A 23,002-nucleotide genomic window follows, 5' to 3' on the forward strand; every position below is an offset into this window, starting at 1 on the left:
ACCTAAATAAATGTTATTTGGCATTTGCGTTGAGCGTGAATATGATTTGATCATGTTTATTGCAATACGGTTATTCATTTAAAATCAGAGAATAATTGTTGTTCTGTTTACATGAATAAAACCTTCAAATGGTCATACACCCAATGAAAATAGTTTGTTGGATCTCGATCGTAGTGATACACATATTCATAATATTGATGCCAAAAGATGCAAAGTTAATAATGATAGTGCAACTTATTTGTGGCACTGCCGTTTGGGTCATATCGGTGTAAAGCGCATGAAGAAACTCCATAAAGATGGATTTTCGGAATCACTTGATTATGAATCACTTGATGCTTGCGAACCATGCCTCATGGGCAAGATGACTAAGACTCCATTCTCCGGAACAATGAGCGAGCAACAGATTTGTTGGAAATAATACATACTGATGTATGCGATCCAATGAGTGTTGATGCTCGTGGCAAGTATCGTTATTTTCTAACCTTCACAGATGATTTGAGCAGATATGGGTATATCTACTTAATGAAACATAAGTCTGAAATAGTTGAAAAGTTCAAAGAATTTCAGAGTGAAGTGGAAAAATCATCGTAACAAGAAAAATAAAGTTTCTACGATCTGATCATGGAGACGAATATTTGAGTTATGAGTTTGGTCTTCATTTGAAACAATGTGAAAATAGTTTCGCAACTCACGCCATCTGGAACACCACAATGTAATGGTGTGTCTGAACGTCGTAATCATACTTTACTAGATATGGTGCGATCTATGATGTCTCTTATCGGTTTACCACTATCGTTTTGGGGTTATGCATTAGAGATAACTGCATTCACGTTTAATAGGGCAACATCTAAATCCGTTGAGACGACACAGTATGAACTATGGTTTAGCAGTAAACCTAAGCTATCGTTTATTAAAACTTGGAGTTGCAATGCTTATATGAAAAAGGTTTTCAACCTGATAAGCTCGAACCCAAATCGGAGAAGTGCATCTTCATAGAATACCCAAAGGTAACTATTGGGTACACCTTCTATCATAGATCCGAAGGCAAGTTATTCGTTGCTAAGATGGATCCTTTCTAGAGAAGAAGTTTCTCTCGAAAGAAGTGAGTGGGAGGAAAGTAGAACTTGATGAGGTAATTGTACCTTCTCCCTTATTGGAAAGTAGTTCATCACAGAAATCAGTTCTAGTGATCCTACACCAATTAGTGAGGAAGTTAATGATGATGATCATGAAACTTCAGATCAAGTTGCTACCAAACCTCGTAGGTCTTCCAGAGTAAGATCCGCACCAGAGTGGTACGGTAATCATGTTCTGGAAGTCATGTTACTAGACCATGATGAACCTACGAACTATGAGGAAGCGATGATGAGCCCAGATTCCACGAAATGGCTTGAGGTCATAAAATCTGAGATATGATCCATGTATGAGAACAAAGTATGGACTTTGATTGACTTGCTCAATGATCAGCAAGCCATGTTAAATAAATGGATCTTCAAGAGGAAGATGGACACTAATAGTAGTGTTACTATCTACAAAGCTCGACTTGTTGCAAAAGGTTTTTGACAAATTCAAGGTGTTGAATACGATGAGATTTTCTCACTCGTAACGATGCTTAAGTCTGTCCGAATCATGTTAGCAATTGCCACATTTTATGAAATCTGGCAAATGGATGTCAAAACTACATTCCTTAATGGATTTATTAAAGAAGAGTTGCATATGATGCAACCAGAAGGTTTTTGTCAATCCTAAAGGTGCTAACAAAGTGTGCAAGCTCCAGCGATCCAGTTATGGACTGGTGCAAGCCTCTCGGAGTTGGAATATACGCTTTGATGAGTTGATCAAAGCATATGGTTTTATACAGACTTTTTGAGAAGCCTGTATTTACAAGAAAGTGAGTGGGAGCTCTGTAGCATTTCTAATATTATATGTGGATGACATATTGTTGATTGGAAATGATATAGAAATTCTGGATAGCATGAAAGGATACTTGAATAAGAGTTTTTCAAAGCAAGACCTTGGTGAAGCTGCTTACACATTGAGCATCAAGATCTATATAGATAGATCAAAAGATGCTTGATAAGATTTTTCAATGAGTACATACCTTGATAAATTTTTGAAAATAGTTCAAAATGGAACAGTCAAAGAAGGAGTTCTTGCCTGTGATGCAAAGGTGTGAAGTTGAGTAAGACTCAAGACCCGACCATGGCAGAAAATAGAAAGAGAATGAAAAGTCATTCCCTATGCCTCAGTCATAGGTTCTATAAAGTATGCTATGCTGTATACCAGACCTATTGTATACCTTGCTCTGAGTTTGGAAAAGGAATACAATTTTGATCTAATAGTAGATCAATGGACAGCGGTCAAGAATATCCTTAGTGAGGACCAAGGAAATACTTCTCGATTATGGAGGTGATAAAAGAGCCCGTCGTAAAAAGTTACATCGGTGCAAGCTTTTACACCGATCTAGATAACTCTAAGTCTCAATCTGGATACATATTGAAAGTGGGAGCAATTAGCTAGAGTAGCTCCATGCAGAGCATTATAGACATAGAATATTTGCAAAATACATACGGCTCTGAATGTGACAGACCCGTAGACTAAACTTCTCTCACGAGCAAAACATGATCATACTCTAGTAAACCCTTTGGGTGTTGATCACATGACGATGTGAACTATGGGTGTTAATCACATACATATGTGAATATTGGTGTTGAATCACATGATGATGTGACCTAGATTATTGACTCTAGTGCAAGTGGGAGACTGACGGAAATATGCCCTAGAGGCAATAATAAAGTTATTATTTATTTCCTTATATCATGATAAATGTTTGTTATTCATGCTAGAATTGTATTAACCAGAAACATAATACATGTGTGGATACATAGACCAACATAACGTCACTAGTATGCCTCTACTTGACTAGCTCATTGATCAAAGATGGTTATGTTTCCTAACCATAGACATGTGTTGTTATTTGATTAATGGGATCACATCATTAGGAGAATGATGTGATTGACATGACCCATTCCGTTAGCCTGGCACTTGATCGTTTAGTATGTTGCTATTGCTTTCTTCATGACTTGTACATGTTCCTGTAATTATGAGATTATGCAACTCCCTTTTACCGGAGGAACACTTTGCGTGCTACCAAACGTCACAACGTAACTGGGTGATTATAAAGGAGTACTACAGGTGTCTCCAAAGGTACATGTTGGGTTGGCGTATTTCGAGATTAGGTTTTGTCACTCCGATTGTCGGAAAGGTATCTCTGGGCCCTCTCAGTAATGCACATCACTATAAGCCTTGCAAGCAATGTAGCTAATGAGTTAGTTATGGAATGATGCATTACGTAACGAGTAAAGAGACTTGCCGGTAACGAGATTGAACTAGGTATTGGATACCGACGATCAAACCTCGGGCAAGTAACATACCGATGACAAAGGGAACAACGTATATTGTTATGCGGTTTGACCGATAAAGATCTTCGTAGAATATGTAGGAGCCAATATGAGCATCCAGGTTCCGCTATTGGTTATTGATCAAGAATAGTTCTAGGTCATGTCTACATAGTTCTTGAACCCGTAGGGTCCGCACGCTTAAGGTTTCGATGACAGTTTTATTATGAGTTTATGAGTTTTGATGTACCGAAGGAGTTCGGAGTCCCGGATGAGATCGGGGACATGACGAGGAGTCTCGAAATGGTCGAGACGTAAAGATCGATATATTGGACGACTATATTCGCAGTTCGGAAAGGTTCCGAGTGATTCGGGTATTTTTCGGAGTACCGGAGAGTTACGAGAATTCGCCGGGGAGTATATGGGCCTTATTGGGCCATACGGGAATAGAGGAGAGAGGCCAAAAGGAAGGAGGCCTGCACCCTCCCCTCTGGTCCGAATTGGACAAGGGGGCCGGCCCCCTTTTCCTTCTCCCTCTCCTCCTCTTTTCTTCTCCAACAAGGAAAGGAGGAGTCCTATTCCCGGTGGAAGTAGGACTCCCCCCTTGGTGCACCTCCCCCCTTGCTCTTATATATATGGGGGCAGGGGGGCACCCCAAAGACAGAACAACAATTGATCCTTGAGATCTATTAGCCGTGTGCGGTGCCCCCCTCCATCATAGTCCTCCTCGATAATATTGTAGCGGTGCTTAGGCGAAGCCCTGCGATGGTAGAACATCAAGATCGTCACCATGCCGTCGTGCTGACGGAACTCTCCCTCGACACTCGGCTGGATCGGAGTTCGAGGGACGTCATCGAGCTGAACGTGTGCTAGAACTCGGAGGTGCCGTAGTTTCGGTGCTTGATCGGTTGGGCCGTGAAGACGTACGACTACATCAACCGCGTTGTTCTAACGCTTCCGCTTTCGGTCTACAAGGGTATGTAGATTACACTCTTCCCTCTCATTGCTATGCATCACCATGATCTTGCATGTGCGTAGGATTTTTTTTGAAATTACTACGTTCCCCAACAATTCCAACCATTCAAGGACCGTAAATTTCAATGACACACGGCAAGTTTCTGTCAAAAATAAATTAAATCTCGAAAGTTGGCATAAAAAATGTTTTTTATGCTCGTGACACACGTCAGGTACCTATCCGTGTCATTTATTAAAGATCCACTCACCTTATGAACGCACACACGCACACCTTACCCCTATGAGCACCTTCAAGAGACTGAGCACCTTATCAAAAAATATATGAGCACCTTCGAGAGACTGAGCCGGCACATCATCTTGAGATTGACCTCTCCACAGACGTCTTCATAGTCGATGTGAACATTCGGAGGGTGGGCGCTCTTGGCCTTGAGGGTGAAGGGGATAAGAGAGGGTGGGGACAGGATCGTGCGCGAGAGGCGGTGGCCACCTCCACGCGTACGCACCATGGGCCGGGAACGAGCGACGAGCCTCTGCAGCTCTGCCCGGTCCGGTCAAGACTTCAGGATATTATTATTTCTGGTCCTGACTTGGGGGGAGCTCCTATACGGTATTTCCTATTCGCCGCTTGTTGCGTCGAAATGTCGACGCAACGCACAGGCCAACGACTCGACCGGCGGATCTGGGCCGTCCCACTTAGACCGTGACCACAGTGGGAGCAACCGGTTTTGGGAACCTTCAGGTTTTCTGTTTATTTTCTTCTAATTGCTTTTCGGGGGTTTTCCCGTGTCTTTTTCACTTCCTTTTTTCTTTTTTGTTCTTTTTTTGTTTATTTTCTCTTTTTTAATTATTTTTCTTTTCTTATCTTTCTTTTAATCAAAAATTTTAAATTTTGTTTGTGTTTCCAAAAAATGTTTTTAAAATTCAAAAATTATTCTCATTACACAAAAAAGTTCAAAACTTTTGAAATTCAGAAAATGTATCGGATTTCAATTTTTTGTTCACATCTTCAAAAAATGTTCGCGCTTCCAAATTTGTTTGGGATTTTTTAAAATTGTTCTCCGTTTCAAAATTTGTTCTCAAGATTCAAAAAATGACCGTGCTTTAAAAAATTGTTCGCGCTTCCAAGTTTGTTAGGGATTTTTCAAAATTGTTCTCTGATTCAAAATTTGTTCTCAACATTTAAAAACTGTTCGTGTTTCCAAATTTGTTCTCAAGATTCAAAATTAGTTCATGCTTTAAAAAATTGTTCGCACTTTCAAATTTGTTCGGGATTTTTCAAAATTGTTCTCCGTTTCAAAATTTGTTCTCAAGATTCAAAAAATCTTCATGCTTTAAAAAATAGTCGCTTCCAAATTTGTTCTTAAGATTCAAAAATCGTTCGTGCTTTAAATAATTGTTCATAAATTCCAAAAATGTTCATGTTTTCGTAAAATATTTGGGAAATTCAAAATTTGTTCGTCTTCATAGAATTTGTTTGCATTTTTGAAAAAAAAACGTACGTTAAAAATTACTCAAATTTTGGAAAAAAATAGGGATTTTGTTGAATTGTGTTCGCAATTTAATATAATGTTAATAATTTACGCTGCTTCAATTTAATAAATTCTTTGTGTTTTCTAAAACATTGAGTTATAGTCATTAACGTTGCTGCAGTTCGGCTGTCTAGCGTGGTACCGACCACAACATAAGGTCTAGAGATCGAATTCCAGGTTGCGCATTCTTTCTATTTCGGATTTTTTGCGCCCAACCAATCACTAACAGTTTTACTCCAAGGGCCGGCTCAGTTGCGTTCGCTCTGTGCGAAGAGGCGTCTGTTTGCCGCATGGTGCGGTAAATAGAAGGTCCCCTCCCGGGAATCACTTCAGCTTCCTTCGTCCTTTCTGCTAAACTAATTTCGTAAAACTTGTGTGTAGCTTATTTTGGAAGTTGTGGTTGATATTTTCCTGCCCGGATGAGTTGGTACTCACTGGTGTAATATCTATCTGTTTGTCGCTACATCGAAAAAAATTGTACGCTTGTGAAAACATTGACCGAAGAATTGGATCGTGTATGAAAAGGAGCGTGTAGTGATGGTAACTGGTAAATAACGGACTAACTCGAGAAAACATTGGCGGTGATGTCCATTGTTCAAAGAATATAGCGGAAGAAGCGGAAAAACAGCTGCTTGATTGCGGTGTGTACTAGTGGTTCCGGTGCAGTACGCTTGCATGAATTTTCAATTCAGGGAAGAACCGCGTGAAGTCCAGATTTTCCACCCGTTGGCGGAGGTCACGTCTCATCTCACCTCGGAGTCTAGTGCTGTTGAGTATTTAACAAAAAACTATCACAATTCGTGGAACCGTGCCTATAAACTACTCCCTCCGTTCCTAAATATAAGTCTTTTTAGAGATTCCACTACAAACTACATACAAATGTATGTAGTCATATTTTAGAGTGTAGATTCACTCATTTTGCTCCGTATGTAGTCCATAGTGGAATCTCTAAAAAGACTTATATTTAGGAACAGAGGGAGTACCACTTTATAAATTTATGCGAAAAACTACCACTTTTCACTAATCTTTGACAAACAACACTAGTGACTGATCTGGACGAAATTAAACTCGATTATGACAGGGCTGGCCCACACGTAAGCATTGACCCCGCACCTCTGCCCCCTGACCCCGCACTGCACTCTATCCCGCAGCTCTGCACCCGATCCGCACCTCTCCTCCTCTTCTTCAACGGCGGCGCCTCCCCGTCCGCGCTCTGCCGCTCCTCCCCCTCCCCCCGTCGCATCCCATACCCGGCCGTCCTCTGGTCCCGCGTGCCGCCCCTCCATCCCCCGATGAGGCAACCGCCGCTCCATCCGGCGAGCACCCGCCCCTCCATCCCCGGCGAGGCAGCCGCCGCGCCGCGGGATCCGGTGAGCACCCACCTCTCCATCTCCCGGTGAGGAAGCCGTGGGCGCCGCGGGATCCAGCGCACCCGCCCTCCCGGCGAGGAAGCCGCTGGCCGTTGGCGCCGCTGTTCCAGGAGACTCGGCTGCTGCTGGTTCCCGCCAACGCGGCCGCGACACTCCTCCTTCCCAATGCTCGCGCCGGCGCCGAAGCGCTCCTTGTTGGCCATGGCTAGCAGGCCCAACTACTCAGTGTTCTAGGTGGCGCAGAGAACTCATCACCGGCAGAGACGTGGTGGTGCTCATGAGGTGTTTGTTGAAATGCAAAATATAGAGAGAGGGGAGGAGGAAGAAGAAGATTGGTGCTGACATGTGGGCCCCGCCTATAATAGCAGTCAAAATCGAGTTTAAACGAGTCGAATCGGGCACTTTTCATACATGGTAGTTTTTAGTCAAAGATTAGTGAAAAGTGTTAGTTTTTCGCACAAATTTGTAAAGTGGTAGTTTGTAGGCATGGTTCCACGAATTATAGTAGTTTTTTGTTAAATACTCAGTGTTGTTCGATATGCGGGTCAGCGTGTCATCGTCGATACTCGCCGGTCATCTTTTTTCCTGTGAAACGAAAATCCACGTGTTTATCCTCTAAAAAAATGTCCACATTTTTGCGTGCAGTTAGCAAATGTAAAACTCGTAAGCTTCGGCGAACCATGGTTGGTTGGATTGTTAGGAGAACAGTAGTATCCAGTCCACCTAAGCTTAAGACCTAAACTGACACGGATGCTCGCATTTTTCTAGATTTCATCTGGCCCTCCGGCGATGTATGTTCAGTGGAAGGAGCGCTCATGTCGATCAAAAAGGCGTCGCCCGCGATTTCTTCAATCTTAAGATGATTGTCGGCTCAGCCTTTCGAAGGTTCTCATAACGGTAGATCGTGTGTGCGTAAGTTCATACGGGTGAGTGTATGTGTGTATGTATGAGCGTTTGCGCCAGTATTGTGTTCAAAAAACACTCGTAAGCTCCGGTGTCGGACGAACAACATCCACATGATTCCAACACCCCCATTGAGCAAGAATTCCCGGCTCCAGTGTTTGATGAACAACAACCTGCTGCTCAAGCTGCTGAGAATGTCTCGGCCGCAGCGCGTGAAGAACAAGAAGCTGGAAAAGAAGTGCGTGCTAAGGCAAATGAAGAAGCGCCACCTCCCGTGTCGAAAGAGAACTCTGCTCTCAAGTTGATTGTTGCACTACCTCTACACCGAACACTGGCGCTAGCCACTTTGAAAGACAACCATCCTATCAACATCTGCCACCTCCATCTCAGCGCAACACTGGCTCTGTAGTCTATGGAGATGAATTTCTCTCAATCGAAGAAGAATTGCAGTATCAGAATCCAAGAGAATAGCTACCAATCTTTTCGGATGGCGGTGGTGCTAAAGGTCCTCTTTTCAATCAAAATGAGCATCTCGAAAGAATTGCTTTCTTCAATATGAGTCCCTACAATGGACCATAAACATCTGAATCTGGTCACTTTTGGACTCAGGAACAAGCGATATATTACTCTCGTGTGTTGTATAACAGTCACTGGATATTTCCTCACGAATATCTTGATGTTCCCACGATTCGAAGTCTTGGATGTTTTCGGCAAGTGCTTCAAGATCTCGATGATTTTCATTTGACCAGACTATTTGAGTTTCGGCATCCTTGGATTTGCGAATGCATTTTGCAATTCTATGTCACCATGTATATCTCTGGTGATGAATCTGATAGTTTCAACATGGGTGATGGAATGGGTGGCAAAAGATCGGCGCATCAAATGCACGGCAATGAATTTCATGTATCACTTTTGCTTCCCTCGATTCGAGCATGATGGGAAGGTAATTCGAGTCCACTGAATTGATGCACTCTCTGACGAGGATTTTCGCTTCACCATGGTTCCCGAGAAAGTTTGTGACTACACTAGACCTTCTCCGTCTGTTCATTTAACATTCGAGAATAAGACAATCTATCACATGCTTACCAAGACCATTTGCCCCTGGCGGGTTTCACCACTGATGGCTTAATCTTTGATTGTGGCACCCCGGCTCACAGGAACCGGAACACTCCGTATTCCAGCACAAAGATCGAGTCTTCTAGAATACGGCACTACTTGGCATAGATCAAATCAACACTTATTACAAAAGGATAAAGGTACAAAGGTGCTGAGGTATAAAGGATCACATCGGCATGGCGACACTACGCCTGCTAAAGTAGCTCTATGCTAGCAGCAGAACAACTTCTAGCAGCGGAACAATAACGACGGTGATGAACTCCACTCTGCAGGGACTCTGGTTGGGACACGGTCTAGCTCGCACGCTCGGTATCCTCGTCAAGCAATCAATTGTTGCATCACCTGCAAACTGGCATGACATGCCAGGTGAATACTTTGAATGTACTCGCAAACTCACAACAACCAAAAGCATCAAGGCAAGACAACAACATAACATTAACAGATTAAGTTATTAACAACTACTATGAGGTGGAAACAATTAACAAGCATGATATGGTAAAGCTAGAATACTGATGAACCAACGTCTCGGATCTAAAAAAATCCCACTCTTGGCTATCCGGTCAAGCAATATGCCATCTCGATCACCTCGTGGTCAGTACCTCCTCGTGATCACCTCACAAACTGAATGATCATCCTCAAGATCATCCCAACATCATCTGCATCCTGCCAAACTGTTACTGTTCACATAACAATATATAAGTCATCTATAAGTCATTCTGTCATTGTGTGTGTTGATCGAACGGTGTGACCGTCCGAACTGTGTCCATGACCAATGACACAGTTATGGATAGTATGTACACTCTACAGAGGTTAGTACACTGTACCCACACCACACAACCCATGGCCTCGTGTTCCCATTCGGGTGGACCAACGACATTCCAAAAAAACCAATCTATTGCATGACACTTTCTCGGCCACTCTGACCAACTCCCCTTTCGGCTAAGTCATGGGTGGCCTTGGATGTCCACTCTGGACATCTGCCACCTTCATGGCCGGCCACCGTCGTGGCAAAACAAAATAAGCAGTCCCAAATGGAGACAATGGGTCCATACAACTTGGGCACACAAGGTTATCGCCGCCTACCGGGCCAGGGTAGCACGCGCAGATAACCATTCCTAGTTGGAGGAACCGGTGAGAGGCATGACAATAGACCGCATTAGGGCCTTCCCATACAGGCAAATGTGGTTGCACTTGGAAAAGCTCGATTCGATGGCACCTGACCAATAAAATGATGAAATATGCCCCCAAGAGATATCCAAGATAATTGCTACTCCAATATCATGTATTAACTTTTGATCCAAGTTATGACAATAACCACCGAATATTCTAAGACATAATATAGTTACATCACAATAAACTCCAAGGGTAGCTAATAGCATGATGAATCCAAGTATAAAGATGCTACTAAACCACTAGCAATATCAAGATATTAAACTAAGATCCACATGATAGCATCAAATCCAAAATAATACTCCAATGCATAATATCCCATATGATCATAACAAAAATAAATATTACTCCTAATATTCCAATGGCAATATATCATCCTCAATCTGCAAAGCATTAGTCCCAGAAATCCAAGCAAAATCATGGCAATAGCAAGATCAAATATCACTCCAAGAAATGCCATGAATAAATCATATGTAGCTAATGCAAATTTTAAGCAAATTAAATTAAATAAACCATGGCATTGCATTGCAATCATGCAAATGGAGGGGTGTCTTGCATTGCTCCAAGAAAGTGATGGAAAGCTCCAGGTCTTCATCAAGCAACTTAAAACATTCTGGAAAACATTTTTGAAAGTTTTTGTAACACATAATGCATTTATCTCTATCCAGAAAATCTAGACAGTAGAGAAAAATACCAAAATTCTACTAGAAAATAAAGGAGCTCAAAAGAAAAATAATGCAAAAAGAATCAGTTCACTTGGACCTGTAGTTTAGGAGATATTCATGGTCAAAGTTGTGGTCACATCTAATTTAAAATAAATTTCTGGAAACTCCCGGGGGGGTGACGTCGAAGGCGTAAACTTGGTTTATGCTTTCACTTGAAAATGATTCGGAGGAGGGGTGAGAGGCTGACAGGTGGGGTCGGCCCATGAGTTTTAAAGAGAGCAAGAGGGGGCAGGGGACCGCAGGCTCACCGGCAATGGAACGACGACGAGGGGGCCATGACGGAGCTAGGAGACGCCAGGGATGGATCGACATCTGCATGACAGAGCTACCCATACCCATAGCTCGTCAGGAGGTGGCCAGACGATGTCGCGCCCTTCGTCTCCGGCGGCCGCAGGCTTCGGGCGTCGGTGAACTCAACTATTCCAGCGAGTACTCGGGTACCGAAGGGGTTGGGCATGGACGCACGGTCACAGGAGCTCTAGGAGGTGGACAGGGGTGGCCAGCTGGGCACAGGGGCACCGGAGGGGGCTGGCCGAGGTGGAGGCCGAACGGCAGGGCTCTTGGCCGGAGAGGAGGAAGAAGAGCATCGGGGCTCACTAAAGAGTGCTAGGGATCGATTGAGAGGTGGTGAAGACGAGTGGTGAGGAGAGGAGAGGCATGGGAGGGCTTAAATAGCCAGGGAGGAGGGTGTCATGCGGGATGCCATCGCGGACGCATGGCCGGAGTCATTGATGTGTGAGCACTCGGCAAGCTCGGGCGGTTGAGGCAACGGGTGAGAGGCAAGAGAGGGTCACCGGAGCAACGGACAAAGCCAAGAGACGAGGAAGAAGAAGACGGCGCAAGAACAGAGCTGGTCGGGGCACTGTGCGCCTGTGGGCACGCAACGGCTAGCGCAGCCAAGGGAGCTTATGGAGGGGGAGGGGTCCAGAGAGCGACGTGAGGGGCGGAGGAGTCAGGTCAGCACCAGCGGGCGCACGGACACCGGAGGAACGCGGCAAGCCGACGCGACCCAACGTGCAGAGCGCGGCCGCAGCGGACAGAGCATGGCGCAGGCGAGGACATGAGGGCCTGGCAAAAGTTGTCTTGAAGGAAATATGCCCTAGAGCTAGAGGCAATAATAAAGTTGTAATTTTATATTTCCTTATTCATGATAAATGTTTATTATTCATGCTAGAATTGTATTAACCGGAAACTTGATACATGTGTGAATACATAGACAAAACACTGTGTCCCTAGTACGCCTCTACTTGACTAGCTCGTTGATCAAAGATGGTTAAGTTTCCTAGCCATGGACATGTGTCGTCATTTGATGAACGGGATCACATCATTAGGAGAATGATGTGATGGACAAGACCCATCCGTTAGCTTAGCATAATGATCATTCAGTTTTATTGCTACTGCTTTCTTCATGTCAAAAATACACATTCCTCCGACTATGAGATTAAGCAACTCCCGGACACCGAAGGAATGCCTTGTGTGCTATCAAAGGTCACAACATAACTTGGTGATTATAAAGATGCTCTACAGGTATCTCTGAAGGTGTTTGGTTGGTTGGCATAGATCAAGATTAGGATTTGTCACTCCGAGTATCGGAGAGGTATCTTTGGGCCCTCTCGGTAATGCACATCATATGAAGCCTTGCAAGTAATGTGACTAATGAGTTAGTTACGGGATGATGCATTACGAAACGAGTAAAGAGACTTGCCGGTAACGAGATTGAACTAGGTATGGAGATATCGATGATCGAATCTCGGGCAAGTAACATACGGATGACAAAGGGAATAACGTATGTTGACTGATACGTCTCCAACGTATCTATAATTTATGAAGCATTCATGCTATTATATTATCTGTTTTGGATGTTTATGGGCTTTATTATACACTTCTATATTATTTTTGGGACTAAAGTATTAACCGGAGGCCCAGCCCAAATTGCTGTTTTTTGCCTATTTCAGTGTTTCGAAGAAAAGGAATATCAAACCGAATGAAACCTTCGGGAGAGTTATTTTTGGAACGGAAGCAATCTAGGAGACTTGGAGTAGACATTAGGGAAGCTTCGAGGTGGCCACGAGGGTCCAGGGCGCGCCCCCACCCTCGTGGGCCCCTCGTGGCTCCCTTGACCGACTTCTTTCGTCTATATATGTCAATATACCCAAAAAAACATCGAGGAGCACAATATATTGGGAGTTCCACCGCCGCAAGCCTCTGTAGCCACCAAAAACCAATTGGGACCCTGTTCCGGCACCCTGCCGGAGGGGGGATCCCTCACCGGTGGCCATCTTCATCATCCCGGTGCTCTCCATCACGAGGAGGGAGTAGTTCACCCTTGGGGCTGAGGGTATGTACTAGTAGCTATGTGTTTGATCTCTCTCTCTCTCTCGTGTTCTTGAGGTGATACGATCTTGATGTATCTCGAGCTTTGCTATTATAGTTGGATCTTATGATGTTTCTCCCCCTCTACACTCTTGTAATGGATTGAGTTTTCCCTTTGAAGTTATCTTATCGGATTGAGTCTTTAAGGATTTGAGAACACTTGATGTATGTCTTGCATGTGCTTATCTGTGGTGACAATGGGATATTCACGTGATCTACTTGATGTATGTTTTGGTGATCAACTTGTGGGTTCAGTGACCTTGTGAACTTATGCATAGGGGTTGGCACACGTTTTCATCTTGACTCTCCGATAGAAACTTTGGGGCACTCTTTGAAGTTCTTTGTGTTGGTTGAATAGATGAATCTGAGATTGTATGATGCATATCGTATAATCATACCCACGGATACTTGAGGTGACATTGGAGTATCTAGGTGACATTAGGGTTTTGGTTGATTTGTGTCTTAAGGTGTTATTCTAGTATGAACTCTATGATAGATCGAACGGAAAGAATAGCTTCATGTTATTTTACTACGGACTCTTGAATAGATCGAACAGAAAGGATAACTTTGAGGTGGTTTCGTACCCTACAATAATCTCTTCGTTTATTGTCCGCTATTAGTGACTTTGGAGTGACTCTTTGTTGCATGTTGAGGGATAGTTATATGATCTAGTTATGTTATTATTGTTGAGAGAACTTGCACTAGTGAAAGTATGAACCCTAGGCCTTGTTTTCTAGCATTGCAATACCGTTTGTGCTCACTTTTATCATTAGTTACCTTGCTGTTTTTATAATTTCATATTACAAAAACCTATATCTACCATCCATATTGCACTTGTATCACCATCTCTTCGCCGAACTAGTGCATCTATACAATTTACCATTGTACTGGGTGTGTTGGGGACATAAGAGACTCTTTGTTATTTGGTTGCAGGGTTGTTTGAGAGAGACCATCTTCATCCTATGCCTCCCATGGATTCATAAATCTTAGGTCATCCACTTGAGGGAAATTTGCTACTGTCCTACAAACCTCTGCACTTGGAGGCCCAACAACGTCTACAAGAAGAAGGTTGTGTAGTAGACATCATTGACATAGCGGTTCGACCGATTAGATCTTCATAGAATATGCAGGAACCAATATGAGCATCCAGGTTCCGCTATTGGTTATTGACCAGAGAGGTGTCTCGGTCATGTCTACATAGTTCTCGAACCCATAGGGTCCGCACGCTTAACGTTCAATGACGATATGTGTTATATGAGTTATGTGTTTTGGTGACCGAAGGTTGTTTGGAGTCCCGGATGAGATCACAGACACGACGAGGAGTCTTGAAATGGTCGAGAGGTAAAGATTTATATATTGGAAGGTAGTATTCGGACACCGGAAGGGTTCCGAAATGTATCGGGTACATACCGGTGTACCGGATGGGTTACCGGAACCGCCCGGGGAAAGAGACGGGCCATATGGGCCATAGGAGGGAGGCAAACCAGCCCACAAGGGAGGAGTCCTACTTGGACATTGGGAGGGGGCGGCGCCCCCCTTTCCTTCTCCTACTCCCTCTCCTTCTCCCTTCCCCCCTCCGGTAAAAGGAAGGGGGGCGAATCCAATAAGGAGTCCAAGTGGAACTCCTCCCACTTGGGGCACGCCTAGGGCCGGCCTCCTCTCCCTCCCTTCTTTTTATACAGGGGGGCTCCACAGTTTACGCCTCTAGTCATATTCTCGCGGTACTTAGGTGAAGCCCTGCATGGATCACATCACCATCACCGTCACCACACCGTCGTGCTGACAAAACTCATCTACTTCCTCGACCCTCTGCTGGATCAAGAGCTTGAGGGACGTCATCACGCTGAACGTGTGTAGAACTCGGAGGTGTCATACGTTCGGTACTCGATCAATCGGAACAAGAAGACGTTCGACTGCATCAACCGCGTTAAGCAAACGCATCCGCTTTCGGTCTACGAGGGTACGTGGACACACTCTCCCCCTCTCGTTGCTATGCATCTCCTAGATAAATCTTGCGTGAGCATACGATTTTTTTTGAAATTACATGCTACATTTCCCAACAGTGGCCTCCGAGGCAGGTCTATGCGTAGATGATATGCACGAGTAGAACACAAAGAGTTGTGGGCGGTGATCATCATATTGCTTACCACCAATGTCTTATTTTGATTCAGCGGTATTGTTGGATGAAGCGGCCCGGACCAACCTTACATGACCATGTTCATGTGACCGGTTCCACCAATAGACATGCAACTAGTTTTGCATAAAGGTGGCTGGCGGGTGTCTGTTTCTCCAACTTTAGTTGAATCAAATTTTATTGCGGCCGGTCCTTGTGAAGGTTAAAATGGCAAACTTGATAAATCACTGTTGTGGTTTTGTGCCGTAGGTAAGAACAGTTCTTGATACAAGCCCGTAGCAGCCACGTAAAACTTGCAACAACAAAGTAGAGGACGTCTAACTTGTTTTTGCAGGGCATGTTGTGATGTGATATAGTCAAGAAATGATGTGATATACGTTGTTGTATGAGATGATCATGTTTTGTAAAATTTATCGGCAACTGGCAGGAACCTTATGGTTGTCGCTTTATTGTATGAAATACAAATGCCATGTAGTTGCTTTACTTTATCCCTAAGTGGTAGCGATAGTCGTAGAAGCAATAGTTGGCGAGACGACCACGACTCTACGATGGAGATCAAGGTGTCAAGCCGGTGAGGATGGATATCATGACGTTACTTTGGTGATGGATATCAAAAGCACAAGATGATGATGGCCATATCATGTCACATATTTTGATTGCATGTGATGTTTATCTTATTTTGCTTAGTACGGCGGTAACATTATAAGATGATCCCTTAACTAAATTTCAAGGTATAAGTGTTCTCCCCGAGTATGCACCATTGCGAAAGTTCTTCGTGCTGAGACACCACGTGATGATCGGGTGTGATAAGTGAGGGAGTCCTGGATTAGGGGGTATCCGGACAACCGAACTATATACTTTGGCCGGACTATTGGACCGTGAAGATACAAGACTCAAGACTCCGTCCCGTGTCCAGATGGGACTCTCCTTTGCGTGGAAGACAAGCTTGGTGATCCGGATGTTATATTTCCTTCTTTGTAACTGATTCCATGTAAACCCTAGCCCTCACCGGTGTCTATATAAACCAGAGAGTTTAGTCCTTAGGGGGACGATCACAATCATAATCATCATAGGCTAGCTTCTAGGGTTTAGCCTCTATGATCTCGTGGTAGATCAACTCTTGTAACACCCATATCAAGAGGGCCCAAACCTGGGTAAACATTGTGTCCCTTGCCTCCTATTACCATTAGCCTAAGATGCCCAGATCGGGACCCCCTACCCGAGATCCACCGGTTTTGACATCGACATTGGTGCCTTCATTGAGAGTTCCTCTATGTCGTTGCTGCAAGACTTGATGGCTCCTTCAATCGTCAACAACACGGTCCAGGGTGAGACTTTTCTCCCCGGACAGATCTTCGTGTTCGGCGGCTTCGCACTGTGGGCCAATTCGCTTGGCCAACTGGAGCAGATTGATAGCTACGCCCCTGGCCACCAGGTCAGGTTCGGAAACCTGAACTACACGACCGATATCCGTGGAGACTTGATCTTCAACGGGTTTGGGCCTACGCCAGGAGCGCCGGACAATCACGATGAGCACGGCTTAGACCTGCTGCCGGACAATGCTCGGGATATCGCCCTTGCAGGAGCCCCGGACCTAAATCCGGAGCAGATTGCGTTGCCCAAGGATGGGTGGATGGACCCCATCCCGCAAGCCGCACACTCATCAACGGTAGAGCCGAACACATGCCTCACCCCTAAAGAAGTCTGTGACACCGGACCCCCGGACTCGTATCCGGCTGTAGGTTCCAGTCCGCGCGCTCCCGAGCCCATCGAACCTGGTTGGGCTCCGGTAATGGAGTTCACCGCTGCGGATATCTTCCAGCACTCGCCCTTTGGCGACATGCTGAACTCGTTAAAGTCTCTCTCTTTGTCAAGAGACTCTTGGCCGAACTATGTCCGGCTCGAGTGGGAAGCAGGCGACGAAGGAATTCGTTGCCCACCCACCACCCACTTCATTGCCACGGTCGATGATTTAACCGACGTGTTTGACTTCGACTCCGAAGACATCGACGGTGTGGACGACGATGCAGGAGAAGAACAGGAACCACCGCTCACGGGGCGGTGGACAGCCACCTCCTCATATGATATATATATATGGTGGACACTCCGAGGGGAACCAATGGCGATGAGGCAATGGAGGATAACCCCTCAGGGAAGAAAGCAAAGCATGGGCGTCGTCGGCGCCGCTCCAAGCCCCGCCACAGCAATACCGGCACAGGAGACGAAAACAATCCGGATGGTGCCGAAGATGAATACAACCCTGATCAGCCTGCCTTCGAGCAGGCCGAGCAGGAAGACGGGCAGGTCAGCCCAGACGAACAAGCGACGGATGGATATCCGAAGGAGGACAACTACATGCCCCCCCTCCGAAGACGAGATTAGCCTCGGCGATGATGAGTTCGGCGTGCCCGAGGACCCCGTGGAGCAGGAGCGCTTTAAGCGCCGGCTCATGGCCACTGCGAGGAGCCTGAAAAAGAAGCAGCAGTAGCTCCAAGCTGATCAAGACCTGCTCACAGACAGATGGACTGAAGTCCTGGCAGCTGAGGAATATGGACTCGAGCGCCACACGGCTGACCGGCCACCTTGTGGCCGGGATAAAACGGCATATCAGCCCAAATACCAGCCCGCACCCCCACACCAATACACTACGGCCCGGGGCAATAGGCAAGACCTGCAAGATATACTGGAAAACAAAGCAGGACAACCAAGATCGATCTACGGATCGCGGGGGCGCGCCCCAACACGCGACGATGATCGTCACGCCGGATACACTATGAACAAGTCCGGCCGGGCCGAATACAGCCACCCAGACTCATTCGAACTGCGTAGCCACATAGCCCGACATAGAGGCGCCGCACACCCCCTCTGCTTCACTGACGAAGTGATGGATCATGAATTCCCAGAAGGGTTCAAACCCGTAAACATCGAATCATATGATGGCACAACAGACCCCGTAGTATGGATCGAAGATTTCCTTCTCCACCTTCACATGGCCCGCAGAGACGATCTACACGCCATCAAATATCTTCCCCTTAAGCTCAAAGGACCTGCCCGACACTGGCTAAACAGCCTGCCGGAAAATTCCATTGGCAGTTGGGAAAACCTGGAAGACGCGTTCCTCGACAACTTCCAGGGCACATACGTGCGACCACCGGACGCTGATGGCTTGAGTCACATTACTCAATGTTGGGGAACGTAGTAATTTCAAAAAAATTCCTACGCACACGCAAGATCATGGTGATGGCATAGCAACGAGAGGGGAGAGTATTGTCTACGTACCCTTGTAGACCGTTAAGCGGAAGCGTTATGACAACGCGGTTGATGTAGTCGTACGTCTTCACGAATTGACCGATCCAAGCACCGAACGTACGGCACCTCCGTGTTCAGCACACGTTCAGCTCGATGACGTTCCCCGGGATCCAATCCAGCTAAGCATCGGGGATGAGTTCCGTCAGCACGACGGCGTGGTGACGATGATGATGTTCTACCAGCGCAGGGCTTCGCCTAAACTCCGCGACGATATAACCGAGGTGGAATATGGTGGAGGGGGCACCGCACATGGCTAAGGAACGATCCGTAGATCAACTTGTGTGTCTATGGGGTGCCCCCCTCCCTCGTATATAAAGGGGGAGAGGAGGAGGAGGCCGGCCTAAGGGGAGGCGCGCCCTAGGAGGGGAAAACCTACTCCAAGTAGGTTTGCCCCCTCCCTTTCCTATTCCAAGAAGGAGGGGGAAGGAAGGAGTGGGAGAGGGGGAAGGCAAGGGGGGCGCCGCCCCCCCTTCCTTGTCCTATTCGGACTCAAGGGGAGGGGGCGCGCCTCTTGCCCTGGCCGACCCCTCTCTCTCTCCACTAGGGCCCATCAAGGCCCATTACTTCCCCGGGGGGGGGGGGGTTCCGGTAACCCTCCGGTACTCCGGTTTTCTCCGAAAACACCCCGAACACTTCCGATGTCCGAATATAGTCATCCAATATATCAATCTTTATGTCTAGACCATTTTGAGACTCCTCGTCATGTCCGTGATCACATCCAGGACTCCGAACAACCTTCGGTACATCAAAACTTATAAACTCATAATAAAACTATCATCGTAACATTAAGCGTGCGGACCCTACGGGTTCGAGAACTATGTAGACATGACCTAGAACTATTCTCAGTCAATAACCAATAGCGGAACCTGGATGTTCATATTGGTTCCCATATATTCTACGAAGATCTTTATCGGTCAAACCGCATAACAACATACGTTGTTCCCTTTGTCATCGGTATGTTACTTGCCCGAGATTCGATCGTCGGTATCCAATACCTAGTTCAATCTCGTTACCGGCAAGTCTGTTTACTCGTTCCGTAATACATCATCTCATAACTAACTCATTAGTTACAATGCTTGCAAGGCTTAGGTGATGATTATTACCGAGAGGGCCCAGAGATACCTCTCCGACAATCGGAGTGACAAAACCTAATCTCGAATTACGCCAACCCAACATGTACCTTTGGAGACACCTGTAGAGCACCTTTATAATCACCCAGTTACGTTGTGACGTTTGGTAGCACACAAAGTGTTCCTCCGGTAAACGGGAGTTGCATAATCTCATAGTCATAGGAACATGTATAAGTCATGAAGAAAGCAATAGCAACATACTAAACGATCAAGTGCTAAGCTAACGGAATGGGTCAAGTCAATCACATCATTCTCCTAATGATGTGATCCCGTTAATCAAATGACAACTCTTTGTCCATGGCTAGGAAACTTAACCATCTTTGATTCACGAGCTAGTCAAGTAGAGGCATACTAGTGACACTATGTTTGTCTATGTATTCACACATGTATTATGTTTCCGGTTAATACAATTCTAGCATGAATAATAAACATTTATCATGAAATAAGGAAATAAATAATAACTTTATTATTGCCTCTAGGGCATATTTCCTTCAGTCTCCCACTTGCACTAGAGTCAATAATCTAGTTCACATCACCATGTGATTTAACACCAATATTCACATCTGTATGTGATTAATACCCATAGTTCACATCGTCATGTGATCAACGCCCAAAGGGTTTACTAGAGTCAATAATCTAGTTCACATGGCTATGTGATTAACACCCAAAGAGTACTAAGGTATGATCATGTTTTGCTCATGAGAGAAGTTTAGTCAACGGGTCTGTCACATTCAGAGCCGTATGTATTTTGCAAATATTCTATGTCCACAATGCTCTGCACGGAGCTACTCTAGCTAATTGCTCCCACTTTCAATATGTATCCAGATTGAGACTTAGAGTCATCTGGATTGGTGTAAAAGCTTGCATCGTTGTAACTTTTTACGACTGGCTCTTTTATCACCTCCATAATCGAGAAACATCTCCTTAGTCCTCACTAAGGATATTCTTGACCGCTGTTCTAGTGATCTACTTTTAGATCAAAATTGTATTCCTTTGCCAAACTCAGAGCAAGGTATACAATAGGTCTAGTACACAGCATAGCATACTTTATAGAACCTATGACTGAGGCATAGGGAATGACTGTTCATTCTTTTCTATTTTCTGCCATGGTCGGGTTTTGAGTCTTACTCAACTTCACACCTTGCAACACAGGCAAGAACTCTTTCTTTGACTGTTCCATTTTGAACTACTTCAAAATCTTGTCAAGGTATGTACTCATTGAAAAATCTTATCAAGCGTCTTGATCTATCTCTATAGATCTTGATGCTCAATGTGTAAGCAGCTTCACCAAGGTCTTTCTTTGAAAAACTCCTTTCAAACACTCCTTTATGCTTTCCAGAAAAATTCTACATTATTTCTGATCAACAATATGTCATTCACATATACTTATCAGAAATGCTGTAGTGCTCCCACTCACTTTCTTGTAAATACAGGCTTCATCGCAAGTCTGTATTAAAACTATATGCTTTGATCAACTTATCAAATCGTATATTCCAACTCCGAGATGCTTGCACCAGTCCATTGATGGATCGCTGGAGCTTGCACATTTTGTTAGCACCTTTTGGATCGACAAAACCTTCTGGTTGCATCATATACAACTCTTCTTTAAAAAATCCATCAAGGAATGCAGTTTTGACATCCATTTGCCAGATTTCATAAAATGTGGCAATTGCTAACATGATTCAGACAGACTTAAGCATAGATACGAGTGAAAAACTCTCATCGTAGTCAACACCTTGAACTTGTCGAAAACCTTTTGCGACAATTCTAGCTTTGTAGATAGTAACACTATCAGCGTCCGTCTTCCTCTTGAAAATCCATTTAATCTCAATGTCTCACCGATCATTGGGCAAGTTAATCAAAGTCCATACTTTGTTTTCATACATGGATCTTATCTCAGATCTCATGGCTTCAAGCCATTTTGCGGAATCTGGGCTCACCATCGCTTCTTCATAGTTTGTAGGTTCATCATGATCTAGTAGCATGACTTCCAGAACAGGATTGCCGTACCACTCTGGTGCGGATCTTACTCTGGTTTACCTACGAGATTCGGTAGTAACTTGATCTGAAGTTACATGATCATCATCATTAGCTTCCTCACTAATTGGTGTAGTAGTTACAGGAACAGATTTCTGTGATGAACTACTTTCCAATAAGGGAGAAGGTACAATTACCTTATCAAGTTCTACTTTCCTCCCACTCACTTCTTTCGAGAGAAACTCCTTCTCTAGAAAGGATCCATTCTTAGCAACGAATGTCTTGCCTTCGGATCTGTGATAGAAGGTGTACCCAACTTTCTCCTTTGGGTATCCTATGAAGACACATTTCTCCGATTTGGGTTTGAGCTTATCAGGATGAAACTTTTTCACATAAGCATCGCAACCCCAAACTTTAAGAAACGACAACTTTGGTTTCTTGCCAAACCACAGTTCATATTGTGTCGTCTTAACGGACTTAGGTGGTGCCCCTTTTTAACGTGAATGCAGCTGTCTTTAATGCATGACCCCATAGTGGTAAATTGGTAAGAAACATCATAGATTGTACAATATCCAATAAAGTACGGTTATGACGTTCGGACACACCATTACGCTGTGGTGTTCCGGGTGGCGTGAGTTGTGAAACTATTCCGCATAGATTCAAATGTAGACAAAACTCGTAACTCAAATATTCTCCTCCACGATCAGATCGTAGAAATTTTATTTTCTTGTTACGATGATTTTCAACTTCACTCTGAAATTCTTTGAACTTTTCAAACGTTTCAGACTTATGTTTCATTAAGTAGATATACTCATATCTGCTCAAATCATCTGTGAAGGTCAGAAAATAATGATACTTACCGCGAGCCTCAACACTCATCGGATCGCATACAT

The sequence above is a fragment of the Triticum aestivum genome, chromosome 4B (genome assembly GCF_018294505.1).
Source record: "Triticum aestivum cultivar Chinese Spring chromosome 4B, IWGSC CS RefSeq v2.1, whole genome shotgun sequence".
Taxonomy (NCBI): Eukaryota; Viridiplantae; Streptophyta; class Magnoliopsida; order Poales; family Poaceae; genus Triticum; species Triticum aestivum.